At 25.7% G+C, this 22,928-nt stretch overlaps 3 non-coding genes and 1 pseudogene across 3 annotated transcripts; 1 reads left to right on the forward strand and 3 right to left on the reverse strand.

Annotated features, from left to right (window-relative positions):
* Positions 1–461: 461 nt before the first annotated feature.
* LOC134328794 (zinc finger protein 135-like) lies at positions 462–3,317 on the reverse strand (annotated as a pseudogene).
* A 14,436-nt stretch (positions 3,318–17,753) lies between these two features.
* On the reverse strand, positions 17,754–17,827 carry trnai-aau (transfer RNA isoleucine (anticodon AAU)). Its single transcript has one exon. It is a non-coding gene; the product is annotated as a tRNA-Ile (tRNA).
* A 655-nt stretch (positions 17,828–18,482) lies between these two features.
* trnak-cuu (transfer RNA lysine (anticodon CUU)) lies at positions 18,483–18,555 on the forward strand. Its single transcript has one exon. It is a non-coding gene; the product is annotated as a tRNA-Lys (tRNA).
* A 195-nt stretch (positions 18,556–18,750) lies between these two features.
* On the reverse strand, positions 18,751–18,824 carry trnan-guu (transfer RNA asparagine (anticodon GUU)). The gene has a single exon. It is a non-coding gene; the product is annotated as a tRNA-Asn (tRNA).
* Between the last annotated feature and the right edge of the window lie 4,104 nt (positions 18,825–22,928).

Below are 22,928 nucleotides of genomic sequence, written 5' to 3' on the forward strand. Positions count from 1 at the left end.
TAGCTTGTCAGAAGCTTTCTCAATGATGGCTGTGCGGTGTTTTTTTTTTTAGCAAGTGATGGCAACCGAAGCAACTGTTCCACTGCACTATTTTACTCTAAAAACTACACTATCCCATAATGCTCCAGATTGCATCATTCTAAATAGGTATCGGTATCGGCGAGTACAAAAATACATGTACTTGTACTCGTACTCGGTTGGGAAAAAATGGTATTGATGCATCCCTACTTAAAATAATAACTAAACACTTTCTAATTCCCACGGTAGCAGCAGTTTCCTTCTGTTTCATACACATCACCCTGCCTCAGTCTAATCTGCAGCATTTCTCTCCCACTGATAAAAATATGGAACAAAATGCGTCCCGTAACAGTTAAACTGCGACTTCGACTGCAACGGTACAAGTAAAAGTACAAGTAGGTTTGATGTCGACTTTTTTTTATTTATTTTTTTTAATAATTAAAATGTAGTGAATTACAAATCTTAATACAAAAAAACTCAAGTAAAAGAAAAATTACAGTTTGCAAAATCAAAGTACACAAGAAACTACTCAATTATAGTAACATGACTAAATGTAATTTGTTACTTTCCACCTCTGTATAAACCAAACTATGAAAATGTGTGAAAAACAAGTAGAATTACCACCTGTGCCAAAATAAAATAAAATAATACATTTTATTTATGGGCGCCTTTAAAAACACTCAATACAATACAATACAACACAATACAAAACATCAGTACATAATTAATTACACAGATTAAGGGCAGGCAAGTTTAAAGAAATACGTTGTAAGGCATGTTTTGAAACTAGGGATTGAATCAATGGTGCAAATGTCAGGAGGGAGAGAGTTCCAGAGATGTGGGGCAGAGTAGCTAAGCTCTAGCTCCCATATGAGGTAGACCAAAAAGGAGAGAGTTACAATAATCAATTTGTGATGTGACCAGGGCATGAACAAGAACATCAGCACTTCTAGAAGAAAGGAATTGACGTAGATGATTTATGATACATAAATGTAAATAAGCGGATCGTGTGATATTGTTAATATGTGTATGAAATGAAAGATTGTAAGTGGAAGAAGAAACGACTGAGTTCTTCATCATCACTGAGAATTTGTTAGATTTAGAGAGAGGAGATTTTCTACCTATAAGAAGAATTTCAGTTTGATCAGCATTTAATGTGAGAAAATGGTAAGAGAACCATGTTCTTAATTCTATTAGATAATCAGAGAGAGAGGAGGAAGAGTAGCCGTGGGCACAGTGGACAGGTATAGCTCGGTGTCGTCCAAACAACAATGAAATCGAATGTTGTATTTCCTAAAGATACGTCCAATGGAAAGCAGGTAAATTATAAATAGTAGAGGCCCCAGGACAGAGCCCTGAGGGACACCACTAGTAACAGGAGATGACTGTGAATGAAAGTTTTTTGAGTTGAACATACTGTACACGTCCAGAAATGTATGAAGAAAACCAATCAAGCACAGTATCACTAAGACCAATATATGCTAGCTGATCCAACACCTTTTTTTTCAATTCACTTCCACTATTAGCTGATAGCATTCATATCAGGCTCTAAACCTCCTGGTTCTACCCATTATTCACTCCACTATAGATAATCACATATTATTTTTCAGTAATAGTTTAACCTAAAGATGTATACTTTTATTATTACTATTTTCTTTAATAATGTAATAAGTTAATAACTTAATAATTATGTAATTTTATGTCATGTTAGAGTTCAATAAATATTTGAATGATTCAGAATATAGCGCTGTGAGTTTGATTCCCTGAGTGAGAGAAATAATCGGCCTAACAAACTGATCTGTTATGAATCTGGATTTCCTGGTAATTTCCCTAAAAACTGACAGTGGTGCCTGTAATTAATTATTAGCTATTAATTTATTAATTTAGCTTGTTTGGTACAATCTGATGTGTCACACTTGTGTCTAAGCACTGATAAATGAGCAAAGCAGCTCCAACACTGACAGCTTCATTTCTTTGAAATGTGAATGCGCTGGTGTTTTTTTTAGATACTCCTGTCTATTAAAACTCTTCTTACACTCTGAGCACTGATACGGTTTCTCTCCAGTGTGAATGTGCTGGTGTGTTTTGAGAGCACTTTGATGATTAAAACTCTTTCCACACTGTGAGCACTGATACGGTTGCTCTCTAGTGTGAATTCGCTGGTGTTTTTTGAGATCACTCTGTGTACTGAAACTCTTTCCACACTGTGAGCACTGATACGGTTTCTCTCCAGTGTGAATGTGCTGGTGTTTTTTCAGATTATTCTGTTCATTAAAACTCTTCCCACACTGTAAGCACTGATACGGTTTCTCTCCAGTGTGTATGTGCTGGTGTGTTTTGAGAGCACTCTGATGATTAAAACTCTTCCCACACTGTGAGCACTGATACGGTTTTTCGCCAGTGTGAATGCGCTGGTGGATTTTGAGATGACTCTGGACCCTGAAGCTCCTCCCACACTGTGAGCACTGATACGGTTTCTCTCCAGTGTGAATGCGCTGGTGTCTTTTAAAATGACTCTGTTGATTAAAACTCTTCCCACACTGTAAGCACTGATATGGTTTCTCTCCAGTGTGAATGCGCTGGTGTTTTTTAAAATGACTCTGTGTATAAAAACTCTACTCACACTGTGAGCACTGATACGGTTTCTCTCCAGTGTGAATGCGCTGGTGTCTTTTCAGATCACTCTGTCCATTGAAACTCTTTCCACACTGTGAGCACTGATACGGTTTCTCTCCAGTGTGAATGCGCTGGTGTTTTTTGAGAGCACTTTGATTATTAAAACTCTTCCCACACTGCAAGCACTGATACGGTTTCTCTCCAGTGTGAATGCGCTGGTGTTTTTTTAGATCACCCTGTGTATTAAAACTCTTCCCACACTGTGAGCACTGATACGGTTTCTCTCCAGTGTGAAAGCGCTGGTGTGTTTTGAGATAACCCTGTGTATTAAAACTCTTTCCACACTCTAAGCACTGATACGGTTTCTCTCCAGTGTGAATGCGCTGGTGCATTTTGAGAGCACTTTGTCGATTAAAACTCTTTCCACACTGTGAGCACTGATATGGTTTATCTCCAGTGTGAATGCGCTGGTGTTCTTTTAGATCACTCTGTGTATTGAAACTCTTCCCACACTGTGAGCACTGATAAGGTTTTTCTCCAGTGTGAATGCGCTGGTGTCTTTTAAAATGACTCTGTTGATTAAAACTCTTTCCACACTGTGAGCACTGATACGGTTTCTCTCCAGTGTGAATGCGCTGGTGTATTTTGAGAGCACGCCGGGTACTGAAGCTCTTTCCACACTGTGAGCAGACGATTCCTTCTTCCTGTGTGGGACTGAGAGACGTGTTAATGCTGACAGTACCAGAGGACGTTTGCTGATTACTGGAGCTTCTGGTTGGCGTCAGATCCTCATGTTCAGTCTTAATCTTCACCAGAGTCTCATATTTATCATGGTTGCAGCTCTTGATGTGATTGTGGAGCTGATTTTGGGTTGTAGAGGAACGTGGACACGAGGAGCAGCAGAAATCCTTGTTCAGTTCTGAAGCAGAAAATAATCAAATACATTTATAACATTATAAATAATCTAATACATTTATAACATTATAAATCATCAAATACATTTATAACATTATAAATCATCAAATACATTTATAACATTATAAATCATCAAATACATTTATAACATTATAAATCATCAAATACATTTATAACATTATAAATCATCAAATACATTTAGAACATTATAAATCATCAAATACATTTATAACATTATAAATCATCAAATACATTTATAACATTATAAATCATCAAATACATTTATAACATTATAAATCATCAAAAACATTTATAACATTATAAATCATCAAATACATTTATAACATTATAAATCATCAAATACATTTATAACATTATAAATCATCAAAAACATTTATAACATTATAAATCATCAAAAACATTTATAACATTATAAATCATCAAATACATTTAAAACATTATAAATAATCAAATACATTTATAACATTATAAATCATCAAAAACATTTATAACATTATAAATCATCAAAAACATTAATAACATTATAAATCATCAAAAACATTTATAACATTATAAATCATCAAATACATTTATAACATTATAAATCATCAAATACATTTATAACATTATAAATCATCAAATACATTTATAACATTATAAATCATCAAATACATTTATAACATTATAAATCATCAAAAACATTTATAACATTATAAATCATCAAAAACATTTATAACATTATAAATCATCAAATACATTTAAAACATTATAAATAATCAAATACATTTATAACATTATAAATCATCAAAAACATTTATAACATTATAAATCATCAAAAACATTAATAACATTATAAATCATCAAAAACATTTATAACATTATAAATCATCAAATACATTTATAACATTATAAATCATCAAATACATTTATAACATTATAAATCATCAAATACATTTATAACATTATAAATCATCAAATACATTTATAACATTATAAATCATCAAATACATTTATAACATTATAAATCATCAAATACATTTATAACATTATAAATCATCAAAAACATTTATAACATTATAAATCATCAAATACATTTATAACATTATAAATAATCAAATACATTTATAACATTATAAATCATCAAAAACATTTATAACATTATAAATCATCAAATACATTTAAAACATTATAAATAATCAAATACATTTATAACATTATAAATCATCAAATACATTTAAAACATTATAAATCATCAAATACATTTATAACATTATAAATCATCAAAAACATTTATAACATTATAAATCATCAAATACATTTATAACATTATAAATAATCAAATACATTTATAACATTATAAATCATCAAATATATTTATAACATTATAAATCCTCAAATACATTTATAACATTATAAATAATCAAATACATTTATAACATTATAAATCATCAAATACATTTATAACATTATAAATCATCAAATACATTTATAACATTATAAATAATAAATACATTTATAACATTATAAATCATCAAATACATTTATAACATTATAAATCATCAAATACATTTATAACATTATAAATAATAAATACATTTATAACATTATAAATAATCAAATACATTTATAACATTATAAATAATAAATACATTTATAACATTATAAATAATAAATACATTTATAACATTATAAATAATAAATACATTTATAACATTATAAATAATCAAATACATTTATAACATTATAAATCATCAAATACATTTATAACATTATAAATCATCAAATACATTTATAACATTATAAATCATCAAATACATTTATAACATTATAAATCATCAAAAACATTTATAACATTATAAATCATCAAAAACATTTATAACATTATAAATCATCAAATACATTTATAACATTATAAATCATCAAATACATTTATAACATTATAAATCATCAAAAACATTTATAACATTATAAATCATCAAATACATTTATAACATTATAAATCATCAAATACATTTATAACATTATAAATCATCAAAAACATTTATAACATTATAAATCATCAAAAACATTTATAACATTATAAATCATCAAATACATTTAAAACATTATAAATAATCAAATACATTTATAACATTATAAATCATCAAAAACATTTATAACATTATAAATCATCAAAAACATTAATAACATTATAAATCATCAAAAACATTTATAACATTATAAATCATCAAATACATTTATAACATTATAAATCATCAAATACATTTATAACATTATAAATCATCAAATACATTTATAACATTATAAATCATCAAATACATTTATAACATTATAAATCATCAAAAACATTTATAACATTATAAATCATCAAAAACATTTATAACATTATAAATCATCAAATACATTTAAAACATTATAAATAATCAAATACATTTATAACATTATAAATCATCAAAAACATTTATAACATTATAAATCATCAAAAACATTAATAACATTATAAATCATCAAAAACATTTATAACATTATAAATCATCAAATACATTTATAACATTATAAATCATCAAATACATTTATAACATTATAAATCATCAAATACATTTATAACATTATAAATCATCAAATACATTTATAACATTATAAATCATCAAATACATTTATAACATTATAAATCATCAAATACATTTATAACATTATAAATCATCAAAAACATTTATAACATTATAAATCATCAAATACATTTATAACATTATAAATAATCAAATACATTTATAACATTATAAATCATCAAAAACATTTATAACATTATAAATCATCAAATACATTTAAAACATTATAAATAATCAAATACATTTATAACATTATAAATCATCAAATACATTTAAAACATTATAAATCATCAAATACATTTATAACATTATAAATCATCAAAAACATTTATAACATTATAAATCATCAAATACATTTATAACATTATAAATAATCAAATACATTTATAACATTATAAATCATCAAATATATTTATAACATTATAAATCCTCAAATACATTTATAACATTATAAATAATCAAATACATTTATAACATTATAAATCATCAAATACATTTATAACATTATAAATCATCAAATACATTTATAACATTATAAATAATAAATACATTTATAACATTATAAATCATCAAATACATTTATAACATTATAAATCATCAAATACATTTATAACATTATAAATAATAAATACATTTATAACATTATAAATAATCAAATACATTTATAACATTATAAATAATAAATACATTTATAACATTATAAATAATAAATACATTTATAACATTATAAATAATAAATACATTTATAACATTATAAATAATCAAATACATTTATAACATTATAAATCATCAAATACATTTATAACATTATAAATCATCAAATACATTTATAACATTATAAATCATCAAATACATTTATAACATTATAAATCATCAAAAACATTTATAACATTATAAATCATCAAAAACATTTATAACATTATAAATCATCAAATACATTTAAAACATTATAAATAATCAAATACATTTATAACATTATAAATCATCAAAAACATTTATAACATTATAAATCATCAAAAACATTAATAACATTATAAATCATCAAAAACATTTATAACATTATAAATCATCAAATACATTTATAACATTATAAATCATCAAATACATTTATAACATTATAAATCATCAAATACATTTATAACATTATAAATCATCAAATACATTTATAACATTATAAATCATCAAATACATTTATAACATTATAAATCATCAAATACATTTATAACATTATAAATCATCAAAAACATTTATAACATTATAAATCATCAAATACATTTATAACATTATAAATAATCAAATACATTTATAACATTATAAATCATCAAAAACATTTATAACATTATAAATCATCAAATACATTTAAAACATTATAAATAATCAAATACATTTATAACATTATAAATCATCAAAAACATTTATAACATTATAAATCATCAAATACATTTAAAACATTATAAATAATCAAATACATTTATAACATTATAAATCATCAAATACATTTAAAACATTATAAATCATCAAATACATTTATAACATTATAAATCATCAAAAACATTTATAACATTATAAATCATCAAATACATTTATAACATTATAAATAATCAAATACATTTATAACATTATAAATCATCAAATATATTTATAACATTATAAATCCTCAAATACATTTATAACATTATAAATAATAAATACATTTATAACATTATAAATAATAAATACATTTATAACATTATAAATCATCAAAAACATTTATAACATTATAAATCATCAAATACATTTATAACATTATAAATCATCAAAAACATTTATAACATTATAAATCATCAAAAACATTAATAACATTATAAATCATCAAAAACATTTATAACATTATAAATCATCAAATACATTTATAACATTATAAATCATCAAATACATTTATAACATTATAAATCATCAAATACATTTATAACATTATAAATCATCAAATACATTTATAACATTATAAATCATCAAATACATTTATAACATTATAAATCATCAAATACATTTATAACATTATAAATCATCAAAAACATTTATAACATTATAAATCATCAAATACATTTATAACATTATAAATAATCAAATACATTTATAACATTATAAATCATCAAAAACATTTATAACATTATAAATCATCAAATACATTTAAAACATTATAAATAATCAAATACATTTATAACATTATAAATCATCAAAAACATTTATAACATTATAAATCATCAAATACATTTAAAACATTATAAATAATCAAATACATTTATAACATTATAAATCATCAAATACATTTAAAACATTATAAATCATCAAATACATTTATAACATTATAAATCATCAAAAACATTTATAACATTATAAATCATCAAATACATTTATAACATTATAAATAATCAAATACATTTATAACATTATAAATCATCAAATATATTTATAACATTATAAATCCTCAAATACATTTATAACATTATAAATAATAAATACATTTATAACATTATAAATAATAAATACATTTATAACATTATAAATCATCAAAAACATTTATAACATTATAAATCATCAAATACATTTATAACATTATAAATAATCAAATACATTTATAACATTATAAATCATCAAATATATTTATAACATTATAAATCCTCAAATACATTTATAACATTATAAATCATCAAAAACATTAATAACATTATAAATCATCAAAAACATTTATAACATTATAAATCATCAAATACATTTATAACATTATAAATAATCAAATACATTTATAACATTATAAATCATCAAAAACATTTATAACATTATAAATCATCAAATACATTTATAACATTATAAATCATCAAATACATTTATAACATTATAAATCATCAAATACATTTATAACATTATAAATCATCAAATACATTTATAACATTATAAATCATCAAATACATTTATAACATTATAAATCATCAAATACATTTATAACATTATAAATCATCAAAAACATTTATAACATTATAAATCATCAAATACATTTATAACATTATAAATAATCAAATACATTTATAACATTATAAATCATCAAAAACATTTATAACATTATAAATCATCAAATACATTTAAAACATTATAAATAATCAAATACATTTATAACATTATAAATCATCAAATACATTTAAAACATTATAAATCATCAAATACATTTATAACATTATAAATCATCAAAAACATTTATAACATTATAAATCATCAAATACATTTATAACATTATAAATAATCAAATACATTTATAACATTATAAATCATCAAATATATTTATAACATTATAAATCCTCAAATACATTTATAACATTATAAATAATCAAATACATTTATAACATTATAAATCATCAAATATATTTATAACATTATAAATCCTCAAATACATTTATAACATTATAAATCATCAAAAACATTAATAACATTATAAATCATCAAAAACATTTATAACATTATAAATCATCAAATACATTTATAACATTATAAATCATCAAATACATTTATAACATTATAAATCATCAAATACATTTATAACATTATAAATCATCAAATACATTTATAACATTATAAATCATCAAAAACATTTATAACATTATAAATCATCAAATACATTTAAAACATTATAAATAATCAAATACATTTATAACATTATAAATCATCAAAAACATTTATAACATTATAAATCATCAAAAACATTAATAACATTATAAATCATCAAAAACATTTATAACATTATAAATCATCAAATACATTTATAACATTATAAATCATCAAATACATTTATAACATTATAAATCATCAAATACATTTATAACATTATAAATCATCAAATACATTTATAACATTATAAATCATCAAATACATTTATAACATTATAAATCATCAAAAACATTTATAACATTATAAATCATCAAATACATTTATAACATTATAAATAATCAAATACATTTATAACATTATAAATCATCAAAAACATTTATAACATTATAAATCATCAAATACATTTAAAACATTATAAATAATCAAATACATTTATAACATTATAAATCATCAAAAACATTTATAACATTATAAATCATCAAATACATTTAAAACATTATAAATAATCAAATACATTTATAACATTATAAATCATCAAATACATTTAAAACATTATAAATCATCAAATACATTTATAACATTATAAATCATCAAAAACATTTATAACATTATAAATCATCAAATACATTTATAACATTATAAATAATCAAATACATTTATAACATTATAAATCATCAAAAACATTTATAACATTATAAATCCTCAAATACATTTATAACATTATAAATAATCAAATACATTTATAACATTATAAATCATCAAATACATTTATAACATTATAAATCATCAAATACATTTATAACATTATAAATAATAAATACATTTATAACATTATAAATCATCAAATACATTTATAACATTATAAATCATCAAATACATTTATAACATTATAAATAATAAATACATTTATAACATTATAAATAATCAAATACATTTATAACATTATAAATAATAAATACATTTATAACATTATAAATAATAAATACATTTATAACATTATAAATAATAAATACATTTATAACATTATAAATAATCAAATACATTTATAACATTATAAATCATCAAATACATTTATAACATTATAAATAATAAATACATTTATAACATTATAAATAATAAATACATTTATAACATTATAAATAATAAATACATTTATACCATTATAAATAATAAATACATTTATAACATTATAAATAATCAAATACATTTATAACATTATAAATAATAAAATACATTTATAACATTATAAATCATCAAATACATTTATAACATTATAAATAATAAATACATTTATAACATTATAAATCATCAAATACATTTATAACATTATAAATCATCAAATACATTTATAACATTATAAATCATCAAATACATTTATAACATTATAAATCATCAAATACATTTATAACATTATAAATAATAAATACATTTATAACATTATAAATCATCAAATACATTTATAACATTATAAATCATCAAATACATTTATAACATTATAAATCATCAAATACATTTATAACATTATAAATCATCAAATACATTTATAACATTATAAATAATAAATACATTTATAACATTATAAATCATCAAATACATTTATAACATTATAAATCATCAAATACATTTATAACATTATAAATAATAAATACATTTATAACATTATAAATCATCAAATACATTTATAACATTATAAATCATCAAATACATTTATAACATTATAAATCATCAAAAACATTTATAACATTATAAATCATCAAATACATTTATAACATTATAAATAATAAATACATTTATAACATTATAAATCATCAAATACATTTATAACATTATAAATCATCAAATACATTTATAACATTATAAATCATCAAATACATTTATACCATTATAAATAATAAATACATTTATAACATTATAAATAATCAAATACATTTATAACATTATAAATAATAAATACATTTATACATTATAAATCATCAAATACATTTATAACATTATAAATCATCAAATACATTTATAACATTATAAATAATAAATACATTTATAACATTATAAATCATCAAATACATTTATAACATTATAAATCATCAAATACATTTATAACATTATAAATAATAAATACATTTAGAACATTATAAATAATAAATACATTTATAACTTTATAAATAATAAATACATTTATAACATTATAAATAATCAAATACATTTATAACATTATAAATAATCAAATACATTTATAACATTATAAATAATAAATACATTTATAACATTATAAATAATAAATACATTTATAACATTATAAATAATCAAATACATTTATAAGATTATAAATAATAAATACATTTATAACATTATAAATCATCAAATACATTTATAACATTATAAATAATAAATACATTTAGAACATTATAAATCATCAAATACATTTATAACATTATAAATAATAAATACATTTATAACATTATAAATAATAAATACATTTAGAACATTATAAATAATAAATACATTTATAACTTTATAAATAATAAATACATTTATAACATTATAAATAATCAAATACATTTATAACATTATAAATAATCAAATACATTTATAACATTATAAATAATAAATACATTTATAACATTATAAATAATAAATACATTTATAACATTATAAATAATCAAATACATTTATAAGATTATAAATAATAAATACATTTATAACATTATAAATCATCAAATACATTTATAACATTATAAATCATCAAATACATTTATAACATTATAAATAATAAATACATTTATAACATTATAAATCATCAAATACATTTATAACATTATAAATAATAAATACATTTATAACATTATAAATCATCAAATACATTTATAACATTATAAATAATCAAATACATTTATAACATTATAAATAATCAAATACATTTATAACATTATAAATCATCAAATACATTTATAACATTATAAATCATCAAATACATTTATAACATTATAAATCATCAAATACATTTATAACATTATAAATAATAAATACATTTATAACATTATAAATCATCAAATACATTTATAACATTATAAATCATCAAATACATTTATAACATTATAAATCATCAAATACATTTATAACATTATAAATAATCAAATACATTTATAACATTATAAATCATCAAATACATTTATAACATTATAAATCATCAAATACATTTATAACATTATAAATCATCAAATACATTTATAACATTATAAATAATAAATACATTTATAACATTATAAATAATAAATACATTTAGAACATTATAAATCATCAAATACATTTATAACATTATAAATAATAAATACATTTATAACATTATAAATAATAAATACATTTAGAACATTATAAATAATAAATACATTTATAACTTTATAAATAATAAATACATTTATAACATTATAAATAATCAAATACATTTATAACATTATAAATAATCAAATACATTTATAACATTATAAATAATAAATCATTTATAACATTATAAATAATAAATACATTTAGAACATTATAAATCATCAAATACATTTATAACATTATAAATAATAAATACATTTAGAACATTATAAATAATAAATACATTTATAACATTATAAATAATAAATACATTTATAACATTATAAATAATAAATACATTTATAACATTATAAATAATCAAATACATTTATAACATTATAAATAATAAAGATTGTTAGTAAATGTTAAACTGAGATCTGATGCTAAAGTCCTGTAACGTGATTCATCCTGCATTCATCATTTCCTGCTCACACTGATCTGCATGAGCACAATACAAGCTTTCACTGTATGATGCTTCATCCCAGCTGCCTCTGATTCTATTCAATCCAAATCTTATTTTACTCAAGATAAAAAATATCTTACTGAGTTCATCTTTATCTTCAGGTTCTTCCTTCTTCACAGGCTTCATCTGGAAACCTCCACACTGTTGGTCCTCAGGGATCGAGGTTCCTTCACCTGAAACTTTGTTTGTTTGTTTTGTGAAGAAAAAAATAATACGTTTGTTATTGTTGGTAGTAACGACCAACTTCTTTATTAAGCACTTAAGTAAGAACTAACAGACACGTACTTCTATACTACCTGTCAAAAAAGACGACCCATACAACCCCCCAAAAAAATACTTGGGACAATATGGAAAATGGAAAATAATAAAACACAGAGTTTCTTATATTGACTTTGACTTTTATTTGATGTCAGACAGGATGAAGCTGAGATATTCCTGCATTTCAGGTCTGCAACACATTCCAAAAAAGTTGGGACCGTTCTTTATTGGGGACAGGTCAGGACTGTAGGCAGGCCAGTCCAGTACCTGTACCCTCTTCTTCCACAGCCACACCTTCGTAATGAGTGCAGCAGGTGGATTTGCATCATCTTGTTAAAAAATGCTGGACATCCCTGGAAAAGACGACGTCTTGAAGGCAGAACATGTTGCTGATAACAGTCTGGATCCTTTTCGTCTTTGGTCCGGATCACATGCTGTCCATTTTTCCATAAAAAGACCTGAAATGCTGATTTATCTGACCACAATACATGTTTCCACCTTTGTGCAAGATGGCGGCACAAGCACCCGAGCGTCTCATCAGGCTTAGCGATCTAGTGGTTATTGCCAATTTACTGTGTTATCACTTGAATCACTCCTGCTGACCTGGAAAACCTGCTTATAATGTGTAAATCCTTTATAACCAGTCTAGTCTACACACTGTACAATCAGCATGATCTGTTTAATATTATTTACTTCTGTCTCCTCATTTCACTCACCTGCTCACTTATGCACCAAAATACACAAATATTACAAATGATGAGAAATAATTTAATAAAAACGTTATAAAAATATCTTACTGAGTTCATCTGTATCTTCAGGTTCTTCCTTCTTCACAGGCTTCATCTGGAAACCTCCACACTGTTGGTCCTCTGAGAAGAGCAGTTCCACAGAAGCAACAAGTTCCGGAGGGATTAAAGTGACTTCACCTGAAATTCATCAATATGAGAAGAAGAAACTCAACAACTGGAGGAAACTGAAGGTTGTGGGTTTGATTTTCAATCACAAATAAATCCTAGTTAGATTAAAACTGAAATCCAGACTGGAGTGTAGCAGCACAGGACAGTACGGTACAGTACAGGTTCTAATCCCACTATCCACTTTCTCTTATTATTTCTACTGATTAGTGACTCCAATACTAACTGTACTGTACCATACTGTACTGTACCATACTATACTGTACCACACTGTACTGTACCATACTGTACTGTACCATACTGTACTATACCATACTGTACCATACCACACTTTACTGTACCATACTGTACTGTACCATGCTGTACCGTACCACACTGTATTGTACCACACTGTACTGTACCTCACTGTACTGGCATCATGCTCCACATTTACTTACAGGAGAAATCATCATCATCTTCATCCTCCTCCTTTTGTATTATTTTCTTCTGGAATACTTCATGTTGTAGATCCACAGGGGTGTCGTGTCCCTCTTCTGCTGACTGCATTATTAAAGCTCTAAAAGACAGACAGACAGTCAGATGTGCTGTACTCATAATGAAAGGTTTTTCATCCCATTATTTTAAATTCCTACAGTAAAATTATCTAAAAATCACAAGATTAGTACTAGAATAAATGGTCTTTATGATCATAGGGGGTGACACCTGACAACAATTTGATTTCAAATTTTTGATTTTCAAAAAGTGGTATTAACACAACACGGTAAATCAGAACACGGTAAATAATGTTTATTAAACTGTAAACAGAAGTTTTACCCTCGGGTACCGTAATACATGGTTTAGACGCGCAGCAAACAGTTTACTTTATCGAGCTAGTACACAATTAAAGACGCTAGCTTACACTTTTCACCTGACTGTGACTATAAAGCTCTACAAACCACCTGTAAATAGTGATGTTACCCTTGAACCTGAAGCTTCGATGCGTGCATTAAAAAAACGACACGCGTTGCTTTGAATCACTGTGTCGGTGATTGATTCGTTTTACAATGATCACGTGACCAATCACATCCGAAGCTTCATTTCGGCACACGACCACGTGACTGCTTCAGGGAAAGATTCAAAAGCAGCGAATCCTGGTTTGCGCTTCCAGGGTCGTTTTTGTATAAATTAACAGAATAATAACATGACAAAGTGAAAGCAGCAACAGTGGGAATGTAATAAGAATAACAACAGTATAGTTTTTAAGTGTGCCTTATCAAGATGTGTCCTGAGTGTATTCTATATGTATTTAGAGTATATTATTGTTTAATGTGTTGTAATACATTACATTACTTAATTCAACTATTACATTACAGTATCCTGCCAAACCACGAATGTATGTACACCTCAGCAAATATATTATGAAGACATTTAGTTTTATCCGTTTTTATTTAAAGATCAAATGTCATGACTGTTTTAATGCACTGGAACAGTTTTTAAAGCTGTAAAAAGGAATCCCTTGTCCACTAGATACACAAAGCACTTTGAGCTTTTGGCCACCAGATGTCGCTAATGTTCACCATGTTATGAAGCTTCGAGTAATGAACCCTTTTTTGATTTAGTTAAGAGGAAAGCTTCAGTGCTTCAGAAAGCTTCGGTTTGCAAAGTTTAAAAATATCACGTGTTTATATAAAAATGTGAGATTTAATCATGAAGAAACTCAATCAGTTCCGCTCAATTCATTCATTTAGATGGATCGATTCAAATGAATCGGTTCATCAGTACTGAATCATGTGTGACGCTAACAGTTAGCGGAGCACATAATAGTTTGTGTGTTTGAATGAAAGTTAAATGAGAGTTAAAGCTCCTCAAATCCTCACAATGATGTTTTATTATGAACTCTAGTTTTATTATTGATTAGAATGTAGTTATAATGAAATATAAGGGTTATAATTAAATACATATTTTACTTACAGATGAGGCTCTACAGTACAAACACAGCAGCTTCTTGTTCTTCTTATGATGATTAATGGCGGATGGCAGAACAACTTAAGACGCAGCAGCGCCACCAACTGGACTGGAGTTAAACAGCAGCTCAGCAATAATAAACCCCACATCTGTATCTCTCTATTGCCGAGGAGTTAATGTGTGTTTATATCACTTCATGTATCTCTATACGTATCTATTCTATTAATATTCATAAGCATGCACACACACACACACACACACATACACAACACACACACATGCTTCCATGTTCACATGTTTTTGCTGTATGTGTTATGTAGATAATATTTAGGTGATTTGATGTATTTTTTATGTTGTTGAGCTTTGAATGTTATTTTTGCTTCACTGTATGTATGGTGCATCATTAAACTGTTATACATTATTTTATTCTATTTTGTTAGATGAGATGGTTTGTCTTTGTATTTTAAATGACAGCTAACGATAGTGATCCGACTCTTTTAAGTATTGTGTATAACATATAAAATGTTGACTTCATCAAAAAGAATCGACTCCCTTAGCTTCCAACTGTTCATTGCTGAGTACAATCAAATTAGTGAATCGACTCTTTCGAGTCTATTCCTGTCGTTTGACTTAAAGAACCGGATTAAGGAATCGACTCATTTGAACGCGCAGACTCACTCGCTCTCACGCTGTGCGCTTCTCAAACTGAACTGCGTCTTTCTGTACATGAGGAAGAAATCTATGTAGAGATCTCAAATAACATGAACCTGAAGGTCTGAACTTACATTGTAGAAAAGAAAAACGAGCCAGTAGCAGCAGTGTGCACATTAAACCATTTACAGAAGGATCATTAAGTTTAGTAAATTGAGATAATGGCATGTTTCTGACCTGAATGAGAGGGGCAGTAAAGTAAAACAAATCTCACACTGTCAGAGACAATATTTGAAGTCCAGGTTAATAGGACCTGCTAGTTAGAGAAGGATCACTTGTTTGTTAGTTTAAGTCCAAAAGTGGGTGTGGCCCGTACGGGGATCGAACCCGCGACCTTGGCGTTATTAGCACCACGCTCTAACCAACTGAGCTAACCGGCCAGTACATCTATTCTCTCTTTAGATCTTTGTACATAATTCTACACTGACCCAATTCAACAGCTGAAACAGACTTTCTTAATACACATCTAAGAGGTTTTGTGGGTTCTTATATGTGTGAACTATCTAAACTATATATTTCTTAAAGTTCTTGACTGAGCTTAATGTCACCAACCAGTGACTGGAGCAGATACGACTCAGGTCCTGCACACAGTAAGTAGTGCTGATACACAGTACCAGCCTGCACACCAGAGGGGCTCCAAACATCAAGTTTTCACTCATTAAATCATGTAGTTTGTGGAATGAATATAGGATTTATACATGTAGATTCTGGGTTTTAGGAAGTTGAGCTACTGTTAATATTTTTTTCAGTTGAACTAAATACAACCTGAATTGATATTTTAATTTACAAGCAAATGTAAAGTATATTTCTATATGAAGAGCATCTGTTTCCAGATAATATACACTGAGGTGAGCGGGTTCAGTAATTTTGAAGTAGTTTAAAAGTAAGTCTGTGTCTGTTTCTGTTACTTATTCTGAATTGTGTTTGTTTGTAAACTGTGAATTAGTTCTTAATCTGGTCGTGATGTTGGTGAATTAAATCTACATCTCGCTGATGGTCTGACCGATGAGCTGTCTGTTCTATCCTGCTGCTTAAGCCTGGCTAGCTCAGTCGGTAGAGCATGAGACTCTTAATCTCAGGGTCGTGGGTTCGAGCCCCACGTTGGGCGAGTATCTTCATTTAACATCTACAGAAACCAGAACAGCCGGTCTCCAGTGACTTATCAGGTGGATATTTGTGCTTGTTGGACTGTTGTTTACTGGATGTTTTCAGTTACTTATTTCCACTATTCTGTGGGACTACACGTTGTTGTTGTGTCTCATATTCGTTTGATCAACAGGCAGGTTGTGCAATAAAAGACTCTCGTCCCTGGGTGGGCTCGAACCACCAACCTTTCGGTTAACAGCCGAACGCGCTAACCGATTGCGCCACAGAGACACACACAGCTCTTTCACATTTTTTGCTAATGTTTACTTCATGCTAATAAACAGTATAACATTTTACTTACGTGTCCAGCCCTGCTACACAAACTGTCATTTTTGTCCCTGTGAAAAACTTTAGCTCAGTTAAAGCAAATAAAGACACATTTAAATTTTTCATCTATTATTACAGGTGTAAAGTTGCATAAAACAAATGTTTGTACAAATAATAAAAAACAAAGTACAAAATAAACATTTCACTTATTTTAATGATCTCACAAATTTCTCAGTTTTAAAGGTCAAAGGCAGCAGCATCTTTTAGATCAGAACATCTATTAACATTAAATATCACTAAAGAGGAAATCCTGAAGACAGCAATGTAAACCTTTCATTTAAATACAAGCTTTAGTAAAGATGCATAGTTGATCCATGGTAAAAAAAAAAAAAAAGAACTCAGCACAATGGTTAAACTGCACAACCCAACAAGGTAAAATAACCCATCATGTGTTCTGTCCAATATTAATACAGTTCTGGGTTGCCAAACAACACTTTTTCACCTGCATTCGGCCTCCCATCCAAGTCCTAACCAGGCCCGACCCCTATATTAAAAATAGTTTGACTTTATTATATTAAATTACATTTAAATTACAATTAATTGATCTTAACTTTAAATAAAAATAATACAAAAATAAAAGCAGTAATTATAAAACAAGGTTTGTAGGTTGTAAGGAACATTAATATGTGTTTATAAAAAATAGTTTGACATGATTCCTCAATATATTAAAAGACTTGGATTTATTTCTCTGTAATAAGTGCTGATGAAATGTTTCCTACGTTTTTCTGTTAGTTTGATAACGCGTTAGCTGAAGTTGGCGCTTGATCAGCGGTTTCATTTTAATCTTTTTTTAAATAAATACATTTAACCTTAAAATTCTTATAAAATATTTTTTGTAGTATGTAGCGTACTTTCATCTGTGTAAGAATTCGTAAAATAAGTAGGTGTTAGGACAGTGGTAAAGTTTGTTTTATACTGGACATTCAACTTTCTTTCGGCTCATTCTCGGCTAATAAACATCCAAAATTTAATGACACTGCATGAACTGATACACTGAACAAACTACAATCAAATTTGTTTAAAAAGTTTTTCTGTTCATTTTTTATTTAATGTTATTTTGTAAATGTTAGGTGCATCTGCGTTGAAACGCTAAGCAAGTGCTGAGAGAGCATTTATAAAGTGCATGAAGCTGAGGTGTAGTAATTACCCAGCGGCATGTACCATCTAATACACCTGTATGAAGTCCTAGAGTATGGTTACAGTAAACATCGAGAAACACAATGTTTGATATGATGAGGGTTGTAGTAGTGAACTAAGCATCTGCACTAGTTACTACAACTACAATACACATTAAAAGTCCCATAGTATAGGTACAAAAGTTAATTAAATAATGTAAAATAATAACAAAAATAAAAAATGCAAATGTTTATATGATGAGAGTTGTAGTAGTTAATTAGTAACCTGTACTAGTTACTACAACCACAATTATTATTTTTTTATCTTTTACATTTTATTTTTTATATTTCAGAAAAATGTGTTTGAATAAAGAGCAATAAATTGAAATCATACTGATGGCCGGGTTTCCAAAACAATAGCAGTCATGTACAGCATATAATATAAATACAAATGTTTTTTACAAATATAAATACAAATGGTAATCAAATAATGTGAAATATTAACAAAAAAAAAAAAAAGGCTAATTTTGATATGACAAGGGTTGTAATAGCTAAAAAGTCACCTGTACTAGTTACTACATCCACAATACAAATTTAAAGTTCCATAGTATAGGTGCATTAACGAATCAAATATTTAAAAAAAAATTACAAAAATTGTGAAAATAGTACCCTGTACTAGTTACTACAATCACAGTACAAATTAAAAGTCCTACAGTTTGGGTACAGTAAGTAATCAAATTATCAGAAAAAATTTACAAATACGAAAATTTTCTTATGATGAGGAATTTAGTATTTAACTAAGCATCTGCACTAGTTACTACAACTACAATACAAATTAAAAGTTCCACAGTATAGGGACAGTAATTAATTAAAAATAAATAAATAAAAATTAACAATAAATTGTTAATGTTTCAAAAATTTTTTATACTTACTGTAACTATACTGCAGGATGTAATACATTAGTATTAGATAGTATGCAGATGCATCTAACATTTACAAAAAAACATAAAATAAAAAATTAACAGAAAAACTTTTTTAAACAAATTTGATTGTAGTTTGTCCCGTGTTTACTGAGATATCAGTTTATGCAATATATATATATATATATATATATATATATATATATATATATATATATACTGTATATATATATATATGTGTGTGTGTGTGTGTGTGTGTGTGTATCTTTTTTTTGTTTGTTTGTTTAAATTCTTATATGAATGATATCTGTTCTAGTTTCCTTAAATTCACCTCCTCTTTTCTGTACCTTAAACAATAAGATTGTTACTGGTTTCATCTGAATCCCTCCCAGAAAAGGTGCTTCACCACTACCAGTTACAAACCGTCAGATTCTGACCAATCAGAGTAGTTTTATTACCCGGGTAGATTGCAGCTAATTCTGGATACGAGCTGTGTGATGCTGGAGGATCCTCCTCCTCTGTTACTATTTCACATCTACCAGTGATCAGTGAAGTCTCTCACATGCTTTCTGTCCAATTATAGTAGCTCTTTTATGCTTATCTACTAATACTCACTCATACTCATTATTACTCTACTAATACTCACTCACTCAATATTACTCTACTAATACTCACTCACTCAATATTACTCTACTAATACTCACTCACTCATTATTACTCTACTAATACTCACTCACTCAATATTACTCTACTAATACTCACTCATACTCATTATTACTCTACTAATACTCACTCATTATTGCTCTACTAATACTCACTCACTCATTATTACTCTACTAATACTCCATCATACTCATTATTACTCTAATAATACTAACTCACTCATTATTACTCTACTAATACTCACTCATTATGACTACTAATACTCACTCACTCATTATTACTCTACTAATACTCCATCATACTCATTATTACTCTAAAAATACTAACTCACTCATTATTACTCTACTGATACTAACTCACTCATTATTACTCTACTAATACTCACTCATACATTATTACTCTACTAATACTCACTCATTATTACTCCACTAATACTCACTCACTCATTATTACTCTACTAATACTTACTCACTCATTATTACTCTACTAATACTCACTCACTCATTATTACTCCACTAATACTCACTCACTCATTATTACTCTACTAATACTCACTCACACATTATTACTCTACTAATACTCTTATTATTACTCCAGTAATACTCACTCACTCATTATTACTCTACTAATACTCCATCATATTCATTATTACTCCACTAATACTCACTCATTATTACTCCACTAATACTCACTCATACTCATTATTACTTCACTAATACTCACTCATACTCATTATTACTGTAGTAATACTCACCTATCCTCATTCTTACTCCAATAATACTCACTCATATTTATTATTACTCCAGTAATACTCACTTATACTCATTATTACTCTACTAATACTCACACATACTCATTATTACTGCAGTAATATTCACCCATACTCAATATTACTCTTCTAATACTCACCCATACTCATTTTTACTCTAGTAATACTCACTTAAACTCATTGTTACTCCAGTAATACTCACTCATACTCATTATTACTCCACTAATACTAACCCATACTCATTATTACTGCAGTAATACCCACCCAAACTCATTATTACTCTGCAAATACCCACCCATACTAATTTTTACTCCATTAATACTCACTCATACTTATTAATACTACAGTAATACTCACTCATACTCATTATTACTCCAGTAATAGTTCGGGATTACCCTGGATTGTTTTTTGTTTTCCTTTTTTACCTTTATGTTGTTTATTATTTATAATTGTTAACCCCTTAACGCCGCTTGTCGCGAATTCGCAACACAGCGATTTAATTCAGATTGCAGCCGAGAAAGCGTATGCATTCCTCCTATGC

This window comes from Trichomycterus rosablanca, chromosome 15, assembly GCF_030014385.1.
Source record: "Trichomycterus rosablanca isolate fTriRos1 chromosome 15, fTriRos1.hap1, whole genome shotgun sequence".
Classification (NCBI taxonomy): domain Eukaryota; kingdom Metazoa; phylum Chordata; class Actinopteri; order Siluriformes; family Trichomycteridae; genus Trichomycterus; species Trichomycterus rosablanca.